Here is a 24747-nt window from a genome sequence, read left to right as displayed (position 1 = left end):
ATAAAAGTACAAATCTAATTGTGCTATTTCATAGGTTAAAATTCTGGTTCTCCATTGCCTTTGGATAATGTTCAAAATTTTTTGGATAGCATATAGGCCTCGAATATACTTTTGGACACATCTCTTCAACTCCTGATTCAATCACCCAGATATTATAATTACTAAAATTGGTCTTTTTTGCCTATAGACCTCATGCTTGGGATTATCTACTTTATCAGTGTTATTCCTACTTTAGGTCTTCAGGTCTCAGTTTAGAAATTGCATTCTTTGGGGTAAGCCCCTGGTCTCCCAACACTGCATTCTTTGTTCAACTTAGGTTAGAGATGTCCTCCAAAAATCCTGTAGAGACCCCACAATAGGATTTATTACGTTGTATTTTACTTTCTGATTCATGTGTCTGTTTTGCCTACTAGGATAAGTCAAGTGGTACTTAGTAGGATGGTGCTCAACAAATATTGGTGAAATAAAGGAATAACTTTCATAGCTGATTAATATTCTCTCAGTGCCCTGAGAAATGTGGAGCTGGAATTTAGATTTTAGAGGAACATGTGCATTGTGGAGAATAACACATATTTAAACATGATTAATTATTACAATAGAAATTTCAGCTCTGAAAGTCAGAATTAGATTGGGATAAAAATTGACAACTAAAGGTAGCAAATTAAAAAACAAAACAAACCAAAAAATCCTCCATCATATAAGGCTACTTTATACAACGTCTACAATGTACACAGTCCTAGAGGAAAGCAGTTCAGCCTTAAGAATTTCACTAAACGAAATGAAGTTTTTTTTTTAATTAATGGAAATATTTTTCTTTTCTTCATAAAGAGAAAAATAAGTGTTCATTAAGCCCATATGCTTCAAATAAATCAGTTTTCTAAATTTTCAATATAGCCTAATATACACAGGGAGATTAAGATTCAATTATCATTTGTATTTTTAATACATATGGCAGCTTTCCCCTGACTATTTTCTTTTCCCTTAATGGCCTTTCTCGGTAATATAATAACAAAATACTCTTGGTTTCATGGATGGAGATGAGTTCATTTCTTTACCAAAAGCTTTTGGAGGATATGGTTGCCGGCTGAGCAAAATGCTTTTACATGCGATGGAAATATTTTTGCTAACTTTGATAAATGGCTGGTTCTATGTATCTTATGCTGGAAATACTAAAAATATGATTTACATTATAAAGTATAAGTGGCTTGTATCTGTTTATTAAAAGAAGTTATTGCATCATACCTCACAAATAAAGCACAAATAAAATTGGGAGTCTGGCTTAAATGTTACACTAACAGAATTTGAAATTCATTAACATCTGTATAAATACTTGTTGATAGGCTGTTTATAGCTTCTTCCTTAACCAATCCAATCTGTTGTTGGAAAGTTGACAGCGCTGGCATGAAACCAATAACTCTCTAAGAGCCATTTGTGTGTGACAAGCAACATCCCTATTCTTTTAAAATATGTTTAAATATATATGTAATTGATCACTGAGGAAAAATGACTTCATGAATAAAGAAGAGGATTGTTGGTGAAAAAGTTTAAAAACAGAAATTTTGGGAATCGAGCCAAAGCTGTACGTAAGGGTCGAAGGCTAACTGCCCCACTGATCACTCCTTTACATATTTCACTATATTTTATGGCAGAGAGGGTAAAAAAAAATACTAGAATGAAAAATACTTGCTAGTTTCTGACATTTGAATTAATTTTCAAAATTTGTCTGTTTAGGAGTTGGGTAGTACATAAAGTGTATGAATGACCTCTACAAAAGCAAAGAAAAATAAAAGTGAGTTACTAAATCATATCCTTAAAAATATATGGATTTTGCAGACACAATTTTCAATGTTATGGAATTGCTAGATTTAAGTGAAACCCTCCGGAAAACAGAAACATCCTTTTACAAAGTGGGTGTAGCTGTGCTTATTAACCAGCTATAGTAAGTGTTCTGTATTCAACTTATGTATAATTCTACCTGAAAGCATATGTTTTGCCATTTGTATTGTTCAGTTGAGCTGTATCTCCTCATTAATATCTTTATAGTGAAATAGCAAATACTACATAAAGAGTGATTCTTTGGTTTATTCTGTGAGAGCCACATAACTCAAGAAAACTGCAGTTTGTTAAAGTCAAAATGTATAATGTGTCTCCATGTTTGCTGTTAACCAGGGCTGGGACTAGGGTAAGGCAAGTTGGACAAATGAGATACTTGCCTTAGATACAAAATTTAAGGTGGTGCCAAAAAACTCATTCATCAATGTAAACAATATTTTAAAATAAAAATTAATGCAAAATCCATTATGAACAAAATATCAAAGTTTTAAATGACAAGATCAGTAACAGCACTGTGCCAAGCTCTGCTGGAGCCTGAGGTAAAAGGAAAAATTACTAATACTGATCCGTCTCTGCCATGGTATTGGCAGATTGGTCCATTTCTATCTAATACTAATACACATGTCAACAGGATATTCTTTTTAGAACTACCTAGTAGCTATTGTCTAAGATTGCTTTCTACTGTTTCCTGTCAATCTGGCACACCATTTAATTTTCCACTAGAAGAGGCTGTATAATTGTGACATGTGAGAGATTAGTTATAGAATGAGTTAATTCAGTCTATAAAGGAAAGGTGATACCTTATTCATCTTTCTATCTGCCTAGCAACTAACTTGCACATAGTAAGTTGACTTTTTCACTTACTAGCTGTTTAATGTTGGGAAAATTATTTACCTTCTCTCTGCCTCAGTTTTCAATCCTCTTAAAATGTGTAAAACAATAATGTAAAATAATAGAACACCTATAATGCCTAACATATAGTGAGGATTTAACAACTGTAGCCGTTTTTCTATTGTTTTTTTAAACAGTGTGAAGTGAACTCCATTATGCATAGCCTTAATGTCATCTCAATTTCCATAGGCTAAGATTCAAGCACCCTGCAGTGAGACAATCTGCAGAAGTTTCTAAATCTAGGCCAAGATCAAGGTGGCAGGAGAGGAAGATTCCAGGATTAACCACAAAACTAGACAGAACAATGTTCTGGGGTGAGTCCAGGAAGTCCTCCTTACCAGAATTCTAAATCTTTAACAGGTATTATTTAAAGGTATTTTATGTCATAATATGTGAGGATTTTAGTGTGTCTTTAATAAAGAAAAATTAATTTCCAAAAGATAAGAAGAGTACACAGCCCTAATTGATTTGAAGTTATTTCAAATAATTTTTAGCAATTGCTCAGTAATAACCATGAAGGAGGCTCCATTGACATGATTCTCTCCTGTTTCACTCTCTCAATTTAATTATCCTTGGAAAATATTCCTCTATCCAACCTAGACTCCCTCAGGGAGTGTTAATATAGTAGGTCATCCAAACTAGGGCCCACCCCAATAGAATAATGGAGAGTATGATGATGTAAGTAGGTTGGCTTTCAAAATAACATGCTCATAATGGCCACATAAATGTTACTGCCACATGTTATTTGTTTATTTGTTTGTTTTTTGGTATAGTTTTAGACTTTATGCTCCTGCCATATCTAAAAGTTTCTACTCTTTGGTAGAAAGACATCTGTAATTCTACTCATTCATGTATATTTATTAATTAAGGGACAAGTAGATGGTTTATTTCCTTTACTAGTTTCATTACAAGAGAAGCCAGTAAGTGGCATGATATTGATACATTGGTGTTAGAAGCTTGATGAACCCAATTAAACATTTTTTTATATCATTGTGTGACTTTTTTCATAACTATGAAACAGAAATGCTCATAGCACATACGTCTATACATTCATAATGCATTTCTCATTGTCTATTAATTTTCTGTATCCAATGATTTCTATATTTGTCAAACTGAAGAATACAGATATACTTCTGTTACAGAGATATCACATGAAATACTGAATATATATTAAAATATTTCTTGCATTATAAAAAGCAATAAGTAAATGTAAGCAAAAATAATTTTCTTTCACAATTTGAGTGACAACACATTAGAGACTAATAAACCTGGCCCCAAACTTATTGTTTTCCATAGGCAGTAATTTAAACAAGTATCCCCATAGCCTGCTGAAGATTTAAAAGTTTTCTAAGTGGATACTTCATTAATACAAAATTTTATCTTTTATTACATTATCTTTAGAAAGATAACATTTTATGTAGAAGAACTCTATTTGAAAATGGATCAGGGCCTCCACTCACGGATTTCAGTTTTAATTGAAAAGACAGGTTAAAAGCATTACTTATCCATTCACACTCTAGTGGAGACAGAAGTCGACACAGGCATTATAGGTCTTCCCTACAAAATTAATTCTTAGCTTTAAACTACTCATATAAATATTGATCTCTGAAGCTCTTTTTTTGGAGTGGGAGTTGGAGTTGGAGTTGGAATTGGGGGTGGGGTATGAAGCTAGAAGGGCCCTTAATTAGGCAAGTCATCTCACTTACCAGACCCTTTGTTTTCTCATTCATGAACATAAGAAAGAAAAGCAAAACACTTCGTGACTATTCCTATCATCCTTGTGCAGGGACCATGCTAATCCCCATATCATTCCAATTTGAGTAGATGTGCTACCAATGTGAGCAATGGAAGCTCTTTTTAATCACTTTTATTTTCTCATGATATATACAATATACACAAAATATTGCACATAGCAGGTGTTTATAATTTTAAGATTTATAAATAAAATACATTATAAATATAGAAATAATTATAGGAATTATATATTACATAAATTGCATTTAAAAGATTTAAAATAATTATGTAAATAAAACTATTATAAATAACTATGTCACGTGAACCCTGCTCATTAAAAAAAAAATAGAACACCATACACCAGAAGGCCTGCTCAAAAATCCTTTACTTCTCCGGGGGCTAACCACTGTGCTGAAGTTTATAACCTTGATTTTCCTGACTTCTTTTATAATTTTTACCACCTATGTATTAAGCAATATAGTGTAGCCTTGTTGCTTTTGAACTATACATAAATAGAACAATTCTGGAGTTATTCTTTTGTCTTCATTTATTCAATATTGTTTGTGACATTCATCTATGCTTCTGTGTTTAGATCTAATTTTTAATTTTTTATTGCTGCACTGTATTCCACTGTATGGATGTATTGAGTTTATTCACTCCATCGTTGTTGGCCACATGGGGAGTTTCCAATGTTTGGCTGTTAAGGACAACACTGCTCTGACTATCCTCGTACAAGAGCTTCTATAGGGCAAATATCTAGGAGCGTAATTGAAGGACTATATGATATGCCTATCTTCAACTCTACTGTAATGTCTAATTGTTTTCCAAATGTTTATACCAAATTATATGCCAATCAGCAAAATAATAAGAGTTCCATTGGTTTACATATTGTCCAACACTTAGCTTTGTTAGGCATTGTTTCTTTTTAATTTGCAGTTTCACTTTGCATTTCTCTGCTACCAAATGAGATGAAGCACCTTTTTATATGCTCACAAGTTAACTGGGTTTCTTCTTTTGTGAAACATATTTTAAGGGCTCTTGTTTTTCTTTTCCATTAGGCTGTATGTATTTTAATGATTTTTAGGAATTAGTTATATATTCTGGATATGAGACTTTTGTTAGTTATAAGTGTGGCAAATACCTTCTCCATCTCTACAGGTTGTCATTTCACTACTATTATCACATTTTTGGATTTACAGAGATTCTTAATTTTAATGTAAATATATTTATCAACATGACCAGTACTTTTTACATATTTTTAAAGAAATAATTCCATATCATAGGTTATGAATACATTATTCTGCATTATCTTCTGCAACTTTTATATTTTTGCTTCTTACATTTAGGTCATTAATGTAGCCAAAATTCATTGTTTTAGTATAGATAATTGTTTAAGTAAGATTTATCGAAAAGTCTATCTATTCCCCACTGATTTAGAACACAATCTCTCTTATAATATCAGTTAAACATATATGCATGGGCCTCTATCGGTTGTCATTTTCTATACTACTTTACTCTATTTCACCCTACCTTGCCCTACAATTACTAGCATACCATACCATACATCCCATCCCATCCCATCCATCCCATACAATACCATACCACATCACACTATATTCATTGTCTCATTTGCTTCAGCTCTATAATAAGTTGTGGCGTTTGGCAGCTTTGCCCACTTTATTCATCTCTGTTGAGTGTGTTTTGGCTGTTTGTGGATTTTGATTTTCCTTACAAATTTTAGATTCTGCTTGTTAACTTTCATAAACAAGTACCTTTTGGGATTTAATTGAAATTGTATAGCATCTATAAGTTAATTTGGGAAGAATTTAAATCTTTGAAATTTAGTCTTCCAATTCATGTGTATATTTGCAGTTTTTCTACGACATTTTTGATAAAGTTTTATGATTTCCTCCATAAAGTCTTGCCTACTTTTTGTGAGACACATTCTTCAGTATATGATTTAAAAAAACCTATCACACATTGCAGTTTTTTTTCTTTCTCGGTTGATTGCCTATAAGCTTAAGTTTAAGATTAGATTTAAGGTCAGTTTTGGTAAGTTACATTTTTCTAGGAATTTTTCATTTCCTCCAAATTTTCAAATGTATAGCCATAAAGTTGTTCACAATATTCTCTCACTACAGTTTTAAGTCTGTATCATTTGTCTTCTCACCCTGTTTTCATTCCTGATATTTCTACTTGCACTTTCTCTTTTATTTTCATGATTAGACTTTCGAGGGATTCATCAAATTAAAAAAAATTATTGTTGCATTGTTTGACATTTTTTCTATTTCATTAACTATTGCTCTGATACTACAATATGTAGATTATTTTATCGTTCAGTTATTTTTTAAAAAATTTCTTTATGATTTCCTTGACTCATGAATTTTTTAGATGCTTCTTAATTTCCAATAAAGTGAAAATTTTCTAGTAATAGTATTTCATTTATAGTTTATTAGCATTATATTCAGAAAACAAATTGCACATGATTTCAGTCTAAGTTAAAGTTTTGTAAACGTCCTGTGTGTGCTTGAGGATAATGTGCATTCTCCAGTTGTTCAGTATTCTATACATGTTCTTTAAGCAAATGTTATTAAATTGGTTTATCAAATCATGTCCTTGCTGATTTTTTTTTAATTTATTATTTTGTTTTGAGGAAGATTACCTCTGAGCTAACTCCTGCCAATCCTCCTCTTTTGGCTGAGGAAGCCTGGCCCTGAGCTAACATCCATGCCCATCTTCCTCTGCTTTATATGTGGGATGCCTACCACAGCACTGCTTGATGAGCAGTGCCATGTCCTCACCCGGGACCCGAACTGGTGAACCCTGGGCTGCGGAAGTGGAACATGCGCACTTAACCACTGTGCCACCGGGCCAGCCCCCCTTGCTGATTTTTTAAGTGCCTGTTCTACAAATTACTGAGAAAGATATATTAAAATTCTCCCAATTTAGTTTGGAATTTTCAAGTTCTCCTTGGTGCTTCTTTGGTCTTTGCTTTATATTATTAAAATTTTTTTAAATTAATAACAATTCATTTTTTATACCAGTTTTAGACTTAAAACAAAATTAGGAGGAAGGTAGAAAGATTTTTCCATATACTCCCTGCCCCCACACATGCAAAGCCTCCCTCATTATCAACATACTGCCCCCTCCCAGTGGTACATTTATTATAATCAGTGATCCTAAGTTGACACATCATAACCGCCCAAAGTCCATAGTTTACATTAGGGTTCATTCTTGGTGCTGTAACTTCTATGGGTTTGAACAAATGTATAATGGCATGTATCCATTTTTACAGTAACATACAGAATAGTTTCACTGCTCTAAAAATCCTCTGTGCTCTCCCTGTTCGTCCCTTCTGCCCTGCCCCAAACCCTAGCAATACTAATCTTTCTACTGTCTCCATAATTTTGCCTTTGCCAGAAAGTCAGATAGTTGGAATCATACAGTATGTAACCTTTTCAGATTGGCTTCTTCTCTTAGTAACATGCGTTTAAGGTTCCTCCATGCCTTTTCATGGCTTCGTAGCTCATCTGTTTTTAGTGCTGAATAATATTCCATTGTCTGGATGTACTACAGTTTATCCATTCATCTACTGAAGGACACCTTGGTTGCTTCAAAATTTTAGCAATTGTGAATAAAGCTGATACAAACATCTATGTGCAAGTTTTTGTCTGGACATAAGTTTCCAAATCATTTGAGTAAATACCAAAAAGTGAGATTGCTAGGTCATTTGGTAAGAGTATGTTTAGTCTTATAAGAAACCTCCACACTGTCTTCCAAAGTGGCTGTACCATTTTGCATTCCTACCAGCAATGAATGAGAGTTCTGTTGCCCCCCATCCTCAACAGGATTTGGTGTCATCAGTCTCTGGGTTTAGGCCATACTAATAGGTGTGTAATAGTATCTCATTGTTGTAATTTGCATTTCATTGATGGCATAGGATGTAGAGCATCCTTTCATACGCTTATTTGCTATCTGTATACCTACTTTGGTGAACTGTCTGTTAAGGTCTTTGGACCGTTTTTTAATCAGGTTGCTTGTTTTCTTCTTGTTGAGACTTAAGAAATTTTTGTATATTTTGGATAGCAGTCCTTTATCAGATAAGTGTTTTGTAATATGTTTTCCCAGTCTGTAGCTTGTCTTCTCATTCTCATGACATTGACTTTAACAGAACAGAAATTTTTAATTTTATTGAAGTCCAACTTATCAGTTACTTCTTTCATGCATTATGCTTCTGGTGTTGTGTCTAAAAAGTCATAGCCATACCCAAGGTCATCTAGCTTTTCTCCTGTGTCATCAAGCAGTTTTAGAATTTTCATGATTTCTTTTTCTTTTTCTTTTTTGAGGGAGATTAGCCCTGAGCTAACATCTACCACCAATCCTCCTCTTTTTGCTGAGGAAGATCAGCTCTGAGCTAATATCTGTGCCCATCTTCCTTTACTTTATATGTGGGATGCCTGCCACAGCATGGCTTGACAAGCAGTGTATAGGTCTACACACGGGATCCGAACTGGCGAACGCCAGGCTACTGAAGCGGAACTTGCAAACTTAACTGCTTTGCCACCAGGCCAGCTCCGAGGAGTTTTAGAATTTTACATTTAGGTCTGTGATCCATTTTGAGTTAATTTTTGTGAATGGTATAAGGTCTGTGTCTAGATTTATTTATTTTTTTATTTGTAGATGTCACTTGTTCCAGCACCATTTGTTGAAAAGAATATCTTTGTTCTGTTGTATTGCCTTTGCTCCTGTGTCAAAGATCAGTTGAGCATATTTGTGTGTGTCTATTTCTGGGTTCTCTATTCTATTCCATTGATCTATTTGTCTACACTTTTGCTAATACCACACTGCCTTGGTTACTATAACTTTAAAGTAAGTTTTGAAGTTGAGGAGTCTTGGTCCTCTAACTTTGTTCTTCTTCAATATAGTGTTGGCTATCCTGGGACTTTTACTTCTCCCTATAAAATTTAGAATCAGTTTGACAATATCCACAAAATTACTTGCTGGGATTTCAGTGAATCTATAGATCAAGTTAAAAAGAACTGAAATCTTGCCAATATTGAGTCTTCCTATCCATGAACATGGAATATTTACCCATTTATTTGCTCTTTATTTCATCAGAGTTTTACAGTTTTTCTCATATAGATCTTGCACATATTTTATTAGATTTTAATCTAAGTATTTAATTTTTTTGGTGGCAGTGTAAATGGTATTGTGTTTTTAACTTCAAATTCCACTTGTTCATTGCTGTTATATAGGAAAGTGATTAACTTGTGCATATTAACCTTAGATCCTGAAACCCTGCCATAATCGCTTTGGTTTAAGAAGTCTTCTTATTAATTCTTTTGGATCTTCTATATAGATGATCATGTCATTTGCAAAGACAGTTTTGTTTTTTCATTCTCAATCTGTTTACTTTTTATTTCCTTTTCTAGTCTTATTGCACTAGCTAGAATTTCCAGTACAAGGTTGAAAAGGAATGGTGAGAGGCAACATCCTTGTCTTGTACCTGATCTTAGTGGGAAAGCTTTGAATTTCTCACCATTAAGTATGATGTTAGCTGTAGGTTTTTTATAGATATTCTTTATCAAGTTGAGGAAGTTCCCCTCTATTCCTAGTTTATTCAAAGTTTTTATCACGAATGGGCAGATTTTGTCAAATCCCTTTTCTGCATCTATTGATATTATGATGTAATTTTTCTTTTTTTAGCCTGTTTACGTGATAGATACATTAATTGATTTCTGAATGTTGAATCAGACTTGCATACTTGGGATAAATCCCACTTGGTTGTGGTGTATAATTCTTTCTATAAATTGTTGAATTTGATTTGTTAATATTTTGTTGAGGATTTTTGCATCAAGTTTATGAGAGATACTGGTCTGTAGTTTTCTCTTCTTGTAATATCTTTGTGTAATTTTGGTATTAGGGTAATTCTGCTTTTGTAGAATTTGTTAGGAAGTATTCCTTCTACTTCTATCCTCTGAAAGAGATTTTGAAAATATTCGTGTAATTTCTTCCTTAAATGTTTGGTAGAATTCACCAGGAACCTTTCTGGACCTGGTGCTTTCCCTTTTGGAAGGTGATTATCTATCGTTTCAATTTCTTTAATAGATATAGGCCTATCAGCTTATCTATGTATTCTTACGTAAGTTTTGGAAAATTGTGTCTTTCAAATTGGTCCATTTCATCCAGGTTAAAAATTTGTGGGCATAGTGGCTATCATTGCATACCTTTATCGTTCTTTTAATGTCCATGGGATCTGTAGTGGTGTTTCCTCTTTCATTTCTAATATTAGTAATTTGTGTCATCTCTCTTTTTTTGCCTTAGTTAACCTGGCTAGAGGCTTATTGATTTTTATTGATCTTCTCAAAGGACTAGCTTTTGGTTTCATTGATTTTCTCTATTGATTTCCTGTTTTCAATTTCATGATTTCTTCTCCAACTCTTATTATCCTTTTTCTTCTGCTTACTTTGGGTTTAAGTTGCTCTTGTTTTTCTAATTTCCTAAGGCAGAAACTTAGATTATTGATTTTATATCTTTCTTCTTTTCTAATATACGCATTCACCACTATAAATTTCCCTCTATCCACTGCTCTTGCTGCATCCCACAAATTTTAATAAGTTGTGTTTCCATTTCATTTTCATTTAGTTTAAAAGTTTTAGTTCAAAATATTTTTTAATTTCTCTTGAGATTTCCTCTTTGATTTTTTTAGAAGTGTTGTTTAATCTCCCTTTATTTGGGGATTTTCTAGTTATTTTCCTGGTGTTGATTTCTAGTTAATTCCATGTGGTCTGAGAGTAGACATCTTATATTATATTTGAGGCTATTTTATAATAGTTCATTAAAACTAAAAGTATTATATTTTCCTGGTAAATTGAAGTTTTTATCATTTTGAAATCACACTGTTGTTTAGTAATGTTTAGTAAATATTTAGTAAATTTACTTTAGTAAATTACTAATTTTTAGTATATTTTCTAATGTTCAGTAATGCTTTTTTTTATGCTGTGAAGTCTATTTTGTCTTATATTAATATAAAAACACCAGCTTTCTTTTTGTTAGTGTTTTTGTGGTATATTTTTTCTATCCTTTTACTTTCAAACTTATTGTACATTTATAATTTAAGTTTGGCTCTTGGTTTTCATTCTTTTAATTCTAGAAACTACTGTTGTCTGCTCACTGGGTTATTTAACCATGTACATGTAATGTAAGTACTGATAGAGTTGAATATATATATACATACATATATTTATAAAATCTTATTTTATGATTTCTATTTGCCTGACTACACTGTGTTCTTTTTCTTTACTTTCTTGGCGTCATTTTGGATTGAGTACTTCTTTTCTTTCTATTGTTTTCCTTTTACTTGTATGGAAATAATATTGTTTGCATATATTCATTTTAATTTTTACCCTGGAAATCATAACATATGTAGTTAACATAATCTAAAATAAACCAATTTTTCCCTCCTTCTAGGGAATATACGAATCATAGAACATTTTAACTCAATTTAGCTCCATTCTGACTTATATATTAATATTTCTCTGTTTTTTACTTGATATTTAATTTCACAAGATATTATTATTGCTATTCATTCTGTCAATTTATGTTTGATTTTACCAACATAGTTCCTATTTATGAAGTTTTTCTATCTTCTTTCAACATGGATCTTTCATTTGTGATTTTCTTATGAAAATAACTGTCCATTTGAATAAATTTCTTTAATGAGTGTCTACTAGTAGCAAACTTAGTTTTTGTTAATATGAAAATGTCTGTATTTGTTTTTATTCTGATGAGTTCCAAATTGGCAATAACTTTCTTTCATTCATACAACTTTCAAGTCATTGAGAATATTCTTTTTTCCCTTCTGCCTTCTATTATTGTTTTTAAGACATTAGCTGTCAATTTAACTGCAGCTTCATTGAAGATAATCTGTCTACTTCTTTCTCATTAAGATTTTTTTTCTGCTGTATAGTTTTACTCTTATGAGTCTAGCTGTGGATTCCTTTTAAAATCTATCGCTTATCATTCAACTTTTGAATCCTTGGATCGATGTCTTTCATCCAGTTCAGGAAATATTTCAGTTATTATCTGATTGGATATTGCCATTGCTTTATTCTATCCTGCCAATCCTTCTGAACTCCAATTAGACATAACTTGAGCCTTCTCTAACTTTCTTTATATATTTTTATTTCTTAAGTTTTTCATTTCTTTGCTTCTCTGCACTAGATTCTATATAATGTCTTCTCACATATTTCCAAGTTTGTTATTTCTTCAGCTTTGTCTCATCTGCAGAAAACTCGCATTATAAATTTTAATTTCAATTAGTTGTTTTTCATTTCTAAAATTTATATTCAGTTTTCTCAAATCTTCTCTCCCCTACAGATAATTCCAGATAGATTTTATTCCTTAAAGTAAACATATTTATCTTATAATCAGTGCATAATAAAAATTAATATTCATTATTTGTGTATTTTTATGATGTCTACTGTTTCTATTAGTCTGATTCATGGTGTCTTATTTTATTATAAATGAAAATTTATTTTTCCACAGATTTTATATGGTTTCAATTCTGGCAGGTATATAGAGGTGCTATCAGATTAGGATCATGTTAAATTCACATCTTAAGACAGCTTTTTTTTTTTTTTTTTTAAAGATTTTATTTTTTCCTTTTTCTCCCCAAAGCCCCCCGGTACATAGTTGTGTATTCTTCGTTGTGGGTTCCTCTAGTTGTGGCATGTGGGACGCTGCCTCAGCGTGGTCTGACGAGCAGTGCCATGTCCGCGCCCAGGATTCGAACCAACGAAACACTGGGCCACCTGCAGCGGAGCGCGCAAACTTAACCACTCGGCCAAGGGGCCAGCCCCCTTAAGACAGCTTTTAAAATTATATTCTGAATTTATGTTTGTCTCAGCTAAAGAACTGATCTATCCCTCTTTATTTCCCAAATAGAAGTTCTGCATAATTTTTTAGCTTCCAATTCTTTCATTTTTTCTGTCCAAATTTATTCCTCTATCCTAATATCATAAAACTCATATAGCACTTGTTTGCCTAAAAATGTTTCTGCACTTTAAGTTACTAATTTTTTACCTTTTTTTCTCTTCCAAGTACTCACTATAAGCATCTTTCCTAAAGTCAAGGAATCAAAAACAAATAAAGGATTCTCAATCTATGCAGAAAAAATTGTAACCAGAGTTGGCTTCCAATGTGTTTCACTATGTTGGAAAAATATATTATTAAAACATTGCCTATCTTTTTGAAGGAGACATTTTAATAGAGCTTGGTATAGAGAAGAAAGAACTGAATTAAGAAGCAGAAAAATTGGTCACTACCACTTTAAATCTGTTTCATCAATTGTAAAACGGGAATAATACATCCTGCCAATCTGTGAGGCAAAATTATGAAATCAGGGGCCGGCCGCATGGCATAGTGGATAAGTCTGGTGCACTCTGCATTGGCAGCCCGGGTTTGCAGGTTCAGATCTCGGGTACAGACCTAGACCACTTGTCAGCCATGCTGAGGTGGTGACCTACACATAAAGTAGAAGAAGACTGGCACGGATGTTAGCTCAGGGACAATCTTCCTCGAGCAAAAAAAGAGGAAGACTGGCAAGAGAGGTTAGCTCAGGGTGAATCTTCCTGACCAAAAAATAATAAAAAAATATTAATCATTTGAGTACTGTAAATAAAAAGACTATTATCTTTTTTGTTTGTTTGTTTCCGGAGGATACAAACTTTAGAAGTGGTAATTTTGATTTTTGAGCCAAGGTCTGTGTGATTTCAAGGCTTTTTTCTCTCTGCTATAAGAAAATGACATTTCCTGAGACAAAGTTTGTTTGTGCTAATTCACATAGCACCTGTCTTAAAATCATAGCTATAGCCAGGTAAATTTGATACATTATTACAGTCTTAGAATATTGTAAGTTAGTGTTCCTTAAAAGTACTATATAGTTAATAAGCAATAATTACACACTCCTGGTTACTAACAGCATTTACAAAGTGAGTCACTCAAAAAAATGGGATAAAGTATATACAAGTTTAAATAACAGTTCATAAAGCCAGAATAATTCATTATATAGTTACATGTACTGATAATTTGTTTCTTTCTGAAGTTGTGAAATTAAAGTTTTCCTATGTCAAGAACTCTGAAGGTTTGAGATTTGATCCTACATTCAAGTAGAAAGTTAACCTATTGTTTTATGAATGCTGGCAGAAGATACAAAAACTCCTAGGTTTGGGACAAAGGGCTTTATGAGCCACAGCACAGCAAGCGGCATGAGCATTAGCATATTTGTTCCGGTGTCCTTTGCCCCTTAATTCCCACAGGGATGAAGTGACGGAGTCCAGGTAGATACTGAGCTCAGGGTATGTTTGTGCCACAGCTGAGAAACCCCAAGCTTAGGGAGCTCAAATATTCTATAATGAGTTGCAAATTAACCTGCCTTTTGTATCGATGAGAAAACATTAACCTTATTATTCTGGACAGTAAGCACATCTGCCCTTTGCTTCAAGGAGACACTGTCTCTATCTTCTAACGCTGTTTGGTACACAAATATTTTTGAAAAGGTAGAACAAAAGGGTAGTTAGTACCACACCTCCAGGATGTTCAGAAATGCAAGAGACCCATGGAGCATTGTCTCACAACACTACTACCAGGCCAGTTTTGAACGTGAAACCAATGATTTATCTCTCCTTTCCTTCTATTAGAATTCTGACTGAAGTAACCCCATAGAAATTGTTAATCTAACCAAAATATTAGGTCCTATTTACTGTCTATGATTTTGAGTATTCAATTTGTAAACATTTTTTCTTTTTAAAATTGTTTTCCTAATTCGAAAAACAAGTTAAATAAAACTAAGCCAGACGATTTACATTTAAGTTTAAATGAGAAAACAAAAAAAAAGGAAAACAAAAAAAAATCAACAAGTTCTATCTTTAAGTCAAATTATGCTGTGTTATAATTCTTTTGTAGCACAGGAACACACGTAGCTAAAAGTTATTTTAGTTTTTCAATGAGCACAAACAAGATATATGCTTTAAATAGTCACACACTTATTTATTCTCCAAATGTGTGAAAAAGCTATTCTTCAGAAAGTATTTACCATAGGAAAAATACAGTGTTATAGAATAGTGTGTTTTTTGATCAATTCATCCATAATTTCCTACGGCTAGAATGTTCATTGTGCTTTTTCATTCCCATAATTTAACATCTGAATAAGATTAGTAGAAATTTATAAATTCCTCTGAGACCAAATATGGAAAATTTTATTTCAAAATTATTTCTTATTTTCCAAAAGTTATCCACAAGAGAAAAAGAAATTCTTTGTTATTTATTACAGCTGGTATATTAAGAACATTTTTAAATGTCATTCATTTCCATATTCAGGAATATGACATTAAGGGGAATTTCATGGGAAAATATAGCTTCCTGAAGGAGTGGAAACACTGGGGCTTTGGATGCAGCCACATGTAGGTTCAAATTCATACCACTCATACGTGAGCTCAAAAATCTGTTTCATTTTCAAAAAAGTGAAGATAGTTATATCTTTCTTACAAGATGTGAAGATATAATGAGATATACAAAGTCCCCAGAGAATATTCTGGTTGCTCAACAAATAGCATTCTATTCTCTTTTTCTTCAGAGGCTGCTACCTCAAAATATTCAGAATAGATGTTAGACATCAATTCCTTAGGTATGGATATTTACTAGAGCTTCTTATCATATTGTTTAATTACTAGATGGAGGGTAGGAAATTAGTATTTACTATAGCTATACTAAGAGATAAATTTACAAATGAAAATGCGTTTCTTTCATAATAAAGAGAAAACATACAACCAATCACATTTTTCAAATGAAAAAACCAAAATTCAGAAAAGTTAGGTGATTTATCAAGAACGCAACAGCTAGTTAGTGACAAATCTGAAATCTTCCACTTCATACTTGTGCCCTTTTCACCATATGGGTAACACTAAGGCAACCAGAGGGTTGAGTTGTCTGAGACCACAGCTGAGTCCTTTCCATGTACACAGGGGTCAAGAATACCCACTAATATATTCTTTTGAGTTATAGAACCAGAAGACAGAAACAATTTCTTAAGTGTCCACAGAAAAATGCGAATACTTTAGGTCATGTGAGTCCTGAGTAAATCTCAGATTTATAACATTAGGTAACAACCCAAATAGTGTGCTGTCTTTGGAATTTAAGAACTATTTGTATAGATAAAGCATAATAACAGTAGACCAGGTTAGCTAAATTTTTCTTCATTTAACCTAATTTTGTGTTTAATTCATCTATTGAGTTTGTAATATCAATTATAGTTCATTTTTATGACTTTATCAATCATATTTCATTTCTAGAATTGCTACCTAGTTTTTACAAAGCTTTCTATTTTTACTAGTCTCATCTTGTTTCATTACATTTTCAAATTCATTTTTGTGTACATAAATACATGATATTTTATATATTTCATCAAATTAAAGATGCTTTTTTTTCTGTATCTGCTATATCTATTTTCATGATTCAATGGATTGATTTTGTAGTTTGTTTTTTCTGTTGATTCTTACTCTAGTGGCTTGTTTCCCAAGGTGTTTAATGATTTTGTTTATTGTTTTAGTTAGTTTACGTTCTTTAGATCTGTATTAATGGGAATTTTTAGAGGTATGAGTTTACACTACCCAACTCAGAAAGATTTTTGACTGCTTCTGCCAGGTACTAGAGGGCACATTTCCCTTTATCGGGAGAGATAACTCCTAAGCAATCACTTGCTACACCTGTATATTTGTGTTTTCTTTCTTTGTATAATTTTTATAATTTTTAACCATTATTTTTATTTTATTTTTAATAAAACTTATATATATTTAAGATGTACAACCTGATGATTTTATATACATATATGTAGTGAAATTACTACAAGCTAATTAACATGTCATTTCCTCACATAGTTTTCACTTTCTGTGTGTGATGAGAGCACCTTAAATCTACTCTCTTAGCAAATTTTTAGTATTCAATACAGTATTATTAACTATAGTCATCACGCTTTATGTTAGATCGTCAGACTTACTCAGCCTAATATTTGGATTTTCTTGTCATTTCTGACTTCTGAGGAATTCTCTACTTTTATTGCCAGCTCAAACTTTCATTTAAAAATACTTTTTAGAGGATTGATGTTGCCTAACTTCAAGACTTGCTATAAAGCTACAGTAGCTAAGACAGTATGATATTGGTGAAAGAATAGGCAACTAGATCAATAGAACATACTAGACAGCCCAGAAATAGGCCCAAACAAATACAGTCTACTGATGTTTGATAAAGGAGCAAAGGCAATACAATGGAGAAAAGAGAAGTCTTTTCCACTATTGGTGCTAGAGCAACTGCACATCCACAAGCAAAAGAATCCAAACACAGACCTTACATCTTCGCAAAAAATTAACTTAAGATGGATCATAGACCTAAATGCAAATCTCACAGCTAAAAAACCCCTAGGAGATAACATAGTAGAAAATCTAGATGACCTTGGGTTTGGTGATGACTGTTTTGATGCGACAGCAGGGACATGATGCAGGAAATAAATAATTAAAAACTTCTTCTCTGTGAAAGACACTGTCAAAAGCATGAGATGATAAGTCACAGACTGGGAGAAAATATTTGCAAAAGACACATCTGATAAAGGACTGTTATCCAAAATATACGAAGAACTTAAACTCAACAATAAGAGAATGAACAACCTGATTTTTTAAATTGGTAAAAAGTTTCAAACAATAATGAGATACCACTACACACCTATTAGAATGGCCAAAATTCAGAACACTGACAACATCAAATGCTGATGAGAATGCAGAGCAACAGAACTCTCCTTCATTGCTGGTGGGAATGCAAAACGGTACAGCCACTTTGGAAGATAGTTCGGCAGTTTCCTACAAAACTAAACTTACTCTTACCATATGATCCAGCAATCTCTCTCCTTGGCATCTACCCAAATGAGCTGAAAACTTATGTTTACACAAAAACCTGCACGTGGATGTTTATAGCAGCTTTATTTGTAATTGTCAAAACTTGGAAGCAACCAAGATGTCCTTTAGTAGGTGAATGGGTAAACAAACAGTAGCAATCCAGACAATGGAATATTATTCAGCAGTAAAAACAGATGATCTACCAAGCCACAAAAAGAATGGAGGAAACTTAAATGCATATTACTAAGTGAAAGAAGACAATCAGAAAAGGCTATATATTGTATGATTCCAACTACATGACATTCTGGAAAAGGGAAAACTATGAAGACAGTAAAAAGATAGTGGTTGCCAGGGGTTAAGGCAGAAGGAGAGATGAAGAGGTGGAGCACAGAGGATTTTTAGGGCAGCGAAACTATTCTGCATGATACCATAATGAAGGATACATGTCATCATAAATTTGTCCAAATGCATAGAATGTACAGCACCAAGAGTGAACCCTAATGCAAACTATGGACATGGGTGATGATGTGTCAATGTAGGTCATCGACTGGAACAAATACACCACTCTAGTGAAGGATGCTTATAGTGGGGGAGGCTATGACTATGTGAGGCATATAGGAACTCTGTACACTCTTCAATTTTGCTATGCACCTACTCTACTTTAAAAAATAGTCTATTTAAAAATTTTTTTAATTTTGTATGTTAAGTGAGCTATACATGAACATTTAGTTCACCACATTGCCTGAAACAGAAATCTCTTTAACAATGACCGTGGAGACAGAAGCTCAACATGCCAAGACCAACAGCTGATAAATTTTGGTGACAGTATGTATCTGACGTGGCTGGAGGGGATGTTCAGAAGTAGAGATACGATTCTAGCAGCAGTAAGAGTTGCAGTATTCTCATGAGGACTGATATGCCCAGCAGTGGTCCACATATTCCCAGTCCATTATCTCACAAGGACTCAGAGAATTCCACAATATTATTGCCATTTTACAGACAAGAATGCTTCAGCCCAGAGAGATTACACATAACATCACATAGAAAGTGATAGAGCTAGGAAATTAAAATTAGCCTGAAGCTCTCACCAGAATATTTCTTACCTATATAATCACAATTTTTTTATCTTCCCACCAGAGAAATAAAGTCCAGGTCCTAACTTCATCTACCTTCATGAGCAGGGTTTGGGAATCAAGAATTACTTGTAAACTTTGTATCAAAAACTAATTTTTGATGTGGTCACTATTTTCATATGTTCTTCTACTTTTCATGGTGTCTTTTTGAGACTGGATAGTCTTGGGAGGACATATTTTTATGCTGCTTAATAACTTGATATCATAACCCATAAAATTTTATTTTGCTTTTCAATATTTCTCTTAATTCTTCAATTACTTCCTACTTTATCTTTACTCATCTTCTATTTTTCCCTACCTTTACTTCAGTTGTCTCTTTGCCCTTCTATATTTCTTCCAATGCTCATATTATGCCAAGAATACAGACAACATCTCTGACAACAGTGAAAGAAGTTTAGGTACAGTCTATAAAGGCAATTCTGGGAGAGGTCATAGAGTAATGGCAGGGCTGTTGAGAGAGTACTGACATCCAATGAGTCCCGTCACTATTGAATCTAGCTATTTGCTTTTTCTTAGCTTCATCTGTAAGCCCCAAGCTAGCCATTCTAGGATATGAGCTGCTTCACTAACAGGAAGCATACACTGGCATTCCTTGGCTGAGGGAATATTTTTGACTTAGTTATCTGTTTTTCTTTTACTGGGATTTTGCTTTTTTTTTCCTGAGGAAGATTCGCCCTGAACTAACATCTGTTGCCAATCTTCCTCTCTTTGCTTGAGGAAGATTCACCCTGAGCTAACATCTGTACCAATCTTCCTCTTTTTGCTTGAGGAAGATTTGCCCTGAGCTAACATTTGTGCCAATCTTCCTCTATTTTGTATGTGGGATGCCACCACAGCATGACCACCAACGAGTGGTGTAGGTCCACACCCAGGATCCAAATCCATGAATCCAGGCTGTCAAAGTGGAGCATGCTGAACTTATCCACTAGGCCACGGAGCCAGCCCCTCGCATTTTTCTTTTTAACTTGATCTTTCAATCTTATAAATTTTCTTCTTGTACTTGCTGGGGATTTGAGATTCTCCACCTTGTTTTGTGTCTATTATTTAAGACATCAGTTCAGAATTAGGCTTGCAGTTCTGGAGAGGTAACATTGCCTTGCTGAGCCTCATCTACAAAATTTGGCAATCACAATTTCTTTGCCTTACTCTCAGAGTTGAATCATATTAAAAAACTGATGTGTAATAGGGATGATAGTAAAAATTATTAAGCTTTATGACATGGGCACTGACCAATCAGAAAGGACACTGGCTTTGAACTGGAGCAGAGCTCTGGAAGGCAGAAGTCCTTTAGTTAATGACTATCATAGACCTTGGAAGGGAATTCCAAGGAAGGAGCTAAGGTAGCCATAGAGGGTAGGGTGGCAGTAGTGGGGAGAGGCTCAATGAAGTAGGTATTTACCAATCAGATAATAATGTATTTCAGTATTTTAACAACTGTTCCAGTCATACCTGCATATGTCAGTCTTATTATATCAGCTCTGTTTAAATGCTCTCCAATTTTTGAGCACTATATTATTTCATAGTATCTATGATGCTTTGATCTTGATCTTGCCAGAAAATGACAATTGAAGGTTTTCACATAATGTGTCAACTACCACCTGCCTGACAGTAATTGTTAAGCTTCTGACTATTACGAGATGCATTCTGAGTTCAGAGAGGTTAAAATGTGAAAAAAACGTATATCTTGGAATCAATAAAATACTGAATACATGATTAATATTTTTGTTAGCACACTGTATTCTATAATATGAAATGTAATAATCCATAACAGCCAATCTTAGATCATTAAATTAGCCTGCCCAAGACAAGAATTATGCTGCATGATTTTTTATTGTTACTCTAATATAAACTTGATACATTTTACATGAAGTGCTTAATTATTTTGAGTGTCTGCTATTGCCAGGCGTTATCCTAAGAGCTGAGGATCTAGCGTGAACCAACTGAGTCCTGAGCTTCAGCAGCATACAGAATAAAGACACTTTACCTATAGCTATTAAACATATACTTCTGCACACGATAGCATTAAGGACACGTCAGTCGGTCTTAGATTCAATGGGCGTATATAAGAAGGGAATTATTCTTTGGTAAAGTCTGATCAGGTCCATTGTTTCTATATTGAGCTTTGTGAAGCCCTAGGAGGCGCCGTAAATGCATCTCAGTGGCTGCTATGGGAAGTAGCCAAGAGATCAGACCCACTTCCTAAACCAGAGCAGATGTACTGTTAGCTGTTTTACACGCAATATTGAATTTTGAGTAATATTTCATTTGAAGAAAGAGGTTGTCTGCTAAAATATAAGTTTGAAAAACATTAATCTGGTGGACAAAGCACTAATCTCAGCATGAAAATGTTTAAATTACATTTCCAACTTACTCCCCATTTATAATTTGACTTCAAATAACCAAAGCACATCTAAACACATGACTGACAAATGATTCTGAATGATTCTGATTGTAGCTTTCAGTTAAACGATGAAGAAAGCTATGCAAATTATTCTATTTCAGCTGCTGTGCATGGAATAGCCTTCATCCCATGCTGTGATGACAAGAATTCTGGAACCATCCTGTATCCATTATGTGTAGGGGTAGTCATGCTTTTCCCTCCTTTGGGAAGCATATAAAAAAAGAATATCAAGATAATATTGATGTTATTGTGAGATTCTGCTGGGATTTGTCACATGCCCTTCACATTACACTAATTTTCATTTAATTATTATAAAAACTCTGAGTGATGCCCCCTATTTTTAAAGTGAGGAAATGGAGGTTAAAAGAATTAAGTAGTTTGCCCATGGTCACAATGGTGGAGCTCTGATTTAAAGCCAGTGGTCTGTTTTCTCTAATCTTTATCCTTACCTATGCCAGGCTATCTCTTCACGTCAACTTTCTATACCCTAGATATGGTTAGATTAGGGAGATGGGGGATGGGCAGAAGTGTGTCCTACCTACTTCTCTGAGGTGGGTAAAGGTATACACGTAAGAAATTGTTACATATATAAACTTTAAAAATGCAGCAAAACAATAAATCTGCTTGAAAATAAATGAACATTTGTTCTAAAAACTAATAAATCACACAGACTTCTTATGTGAAAAAAGAAATGTGTATTTCACTAGTTGTGAAATGCTACTATTAAAGTACCCAGAGAGATGGACATACACGAAATAACATAGTTTTATATCATGGCAGGATAGACAGCACATGTAGCTCAGACTAGGGGGCTGACAAATCCATGCAGGCAGACCAACCTTCCTGGCTAAGAACCAGGAGTTACGCTTGTTACATAGAATTCTCAAGGGTACCATGCAATCAGAGGTCACAATCGAGGCAACAGAAGCAATGTCACCATATCAGAGAATGGGCCAATTCAGATCTGGTCCCTGACAGTCACTGAGGTCAAGGCTTGCGGCAAATAATTGTATTAAACAGGAATATTCCCTGCACACTTTTAGAATTGTCATCTGAACAAACAAGTCCAGGTCATCTGTAGGTTAAATCTGAGTTCTTTTTCCTGGTACTTAGAGCTTACTTTCTAGTCTTAATCCCTTACAGTTTTTAAACTTACAACTGTAATTTTCTTTTGATCAAGTAAATGCTTAATACTTTATGGTTTTCCGACCTTAACAACAACAAACCTTCATTTAAATGCATGCATTTTCCATTTAATTCCATTGTATTATTTGTTGTCGAATGTAATTTTAAAATTCTGATTATAGTGATAATATAGTTTAAACTTCACAGTTTTAATGTACAGCATAGACTGTGATATACTTAAAATAACAAGGAAAATAGTTTTATATTCAAATTAAATAATCTCAAATTTTGTCAATTACGATTTATGCATCATTGCATGTACTTTATACAAAAGCAATTAAATTCAGAATAATAATTTTGGATAAAAGATCCAAAACTTACGAATAGTAATTAATATGTAACAAAAGGTGTATTTATAAATAAGTATCTGAAATATGCATTTAAATCAAATAGTGAAAATAAAATATATATGAAATAGGGTTGCCTTCAGGTTTATACAAGAGACTTCATGTACAATATTAGTTCACATTTTCCTCACAGCAATTTTGAATTTATAAATTATTACCACTATGTTTTAAGAAATCTCAGATCACACTTAAAAACTTATTTTATTTTTAATTTTAGTCCATATTATTAATTTAGTGATAAATGTTTAAAACAGCTTTAGTTATGCTACTATTTTAGTTATTGCTTAATTTAAATAAAAACCCTTGAGAGATTATTATTTTTACTATAAATTTTACTTCTTTACCTATTTTCCACAAACCATGCTTGCACATTCTAGGCTCTCTTTTGTTCATATAAATTCCAAAAAGTAAGAAAATCAAGAGTCTGATGCTCGTTTTATCTTACATTACTTTATATTTCAGTCTTGAAAATTCTCATATTTAGTGTTTAAATTATATACACACACACAACACATTCACAATTCCATGGTATAGTTCCAAATGAAACACACAATAAACCAAATAAAACTATAAGACTAAAACTGGCACTATTTCAACATTCAACTGAATAAGAGTGAAACTTTTTCATGACTATAATTAGTATATTATCAATAGAAAAGAGTGGGCTTTATGAATAATATGACACATCACATTCCAAAAAGGAATCTAAGATAATACTTTTCTTACTGTTTAATCAACCCTATAAAGTTGCTTATTTTATAATGATTTTTTAGAATGTGTGAGATCAAAACTGAGAATTTATATTGTTTGATAAATTGTATGATCCCTGAGAAGTGTAAATCTCAGCTTAATTTTAAACAGCTCAGACTAAGTGTCAATTTCAGAGACTTTCCTCAATGCTTACTTTTTTAAAATCATATTTTTAAGTTTAGTTCTAATATATTTTTAATCTATAAGCTTATTAACTATACAAGGAGAAAAGGTATCAAACGTATGTTAAACATTAAAACTGTTATTTTAAGGAAACACTTCTTGACCTCATTAAAATAATTAACGTTTCATAACATTATATTTCACATACAAGTTATGGAAAAGCAAAAAAAAATTATCAAAACAAACTATAGTCAATTACATTTTCAGAGCAGCAAAATGCACTTGTAAGAGTCTTCCTTTCCCTAATCCAATTGCCAAAGGCATTTTAGCAGCTCAAATAGGTGGTTAGAAACATTGCTGCCATATTTTCTAAAATGTACAGGTTATTTTTGTTGTTGTTATTCCTT

General features: G+C 33.1%; 1 protein-coding gene and 1 non-coding gene across 17 annotated transcripts in view; both read right to left on the bottom strand.

Annotated features, from left to right (window-relative positions):
• LRRIQ1 (leucine rich repeats and IQ motif containing 1) overlaps positions 1 to 24747 on the bottom strand; it is a 214433-nt gene that overhangs the window by 39597 nt on the left and 150089 nt on the right. The window lies entirely within an intron of this gene.
• On the bottom strand, positions 4466 to 4569 carry LOC139080392 (U6 spliceosomal RNA). The gene has a single exon (XR_011534878.1). It is a non-coding gene; the product is annotated as a U6 spliceosomal RNA (small nuclear RNA).

This window comes from Equus przewalskii, chromosome 29, assembly GCF_037783145.1.
Source record: "Equus przewalskii isolate Varuska chromosome 29, EquPr2, whole genome shotgun sequence".
Lineage (NCBI taxonomy): Eukaryota > Metazoa > Chordata > Mammalia > Perissodactyla > Equidae > Equus > Equus przewalskii.
The sequence above is the reverse complement of the archived record's forward strand: the minus strand, read 5'-3'. Positions and strand labels throughout refer to the sequence as shown.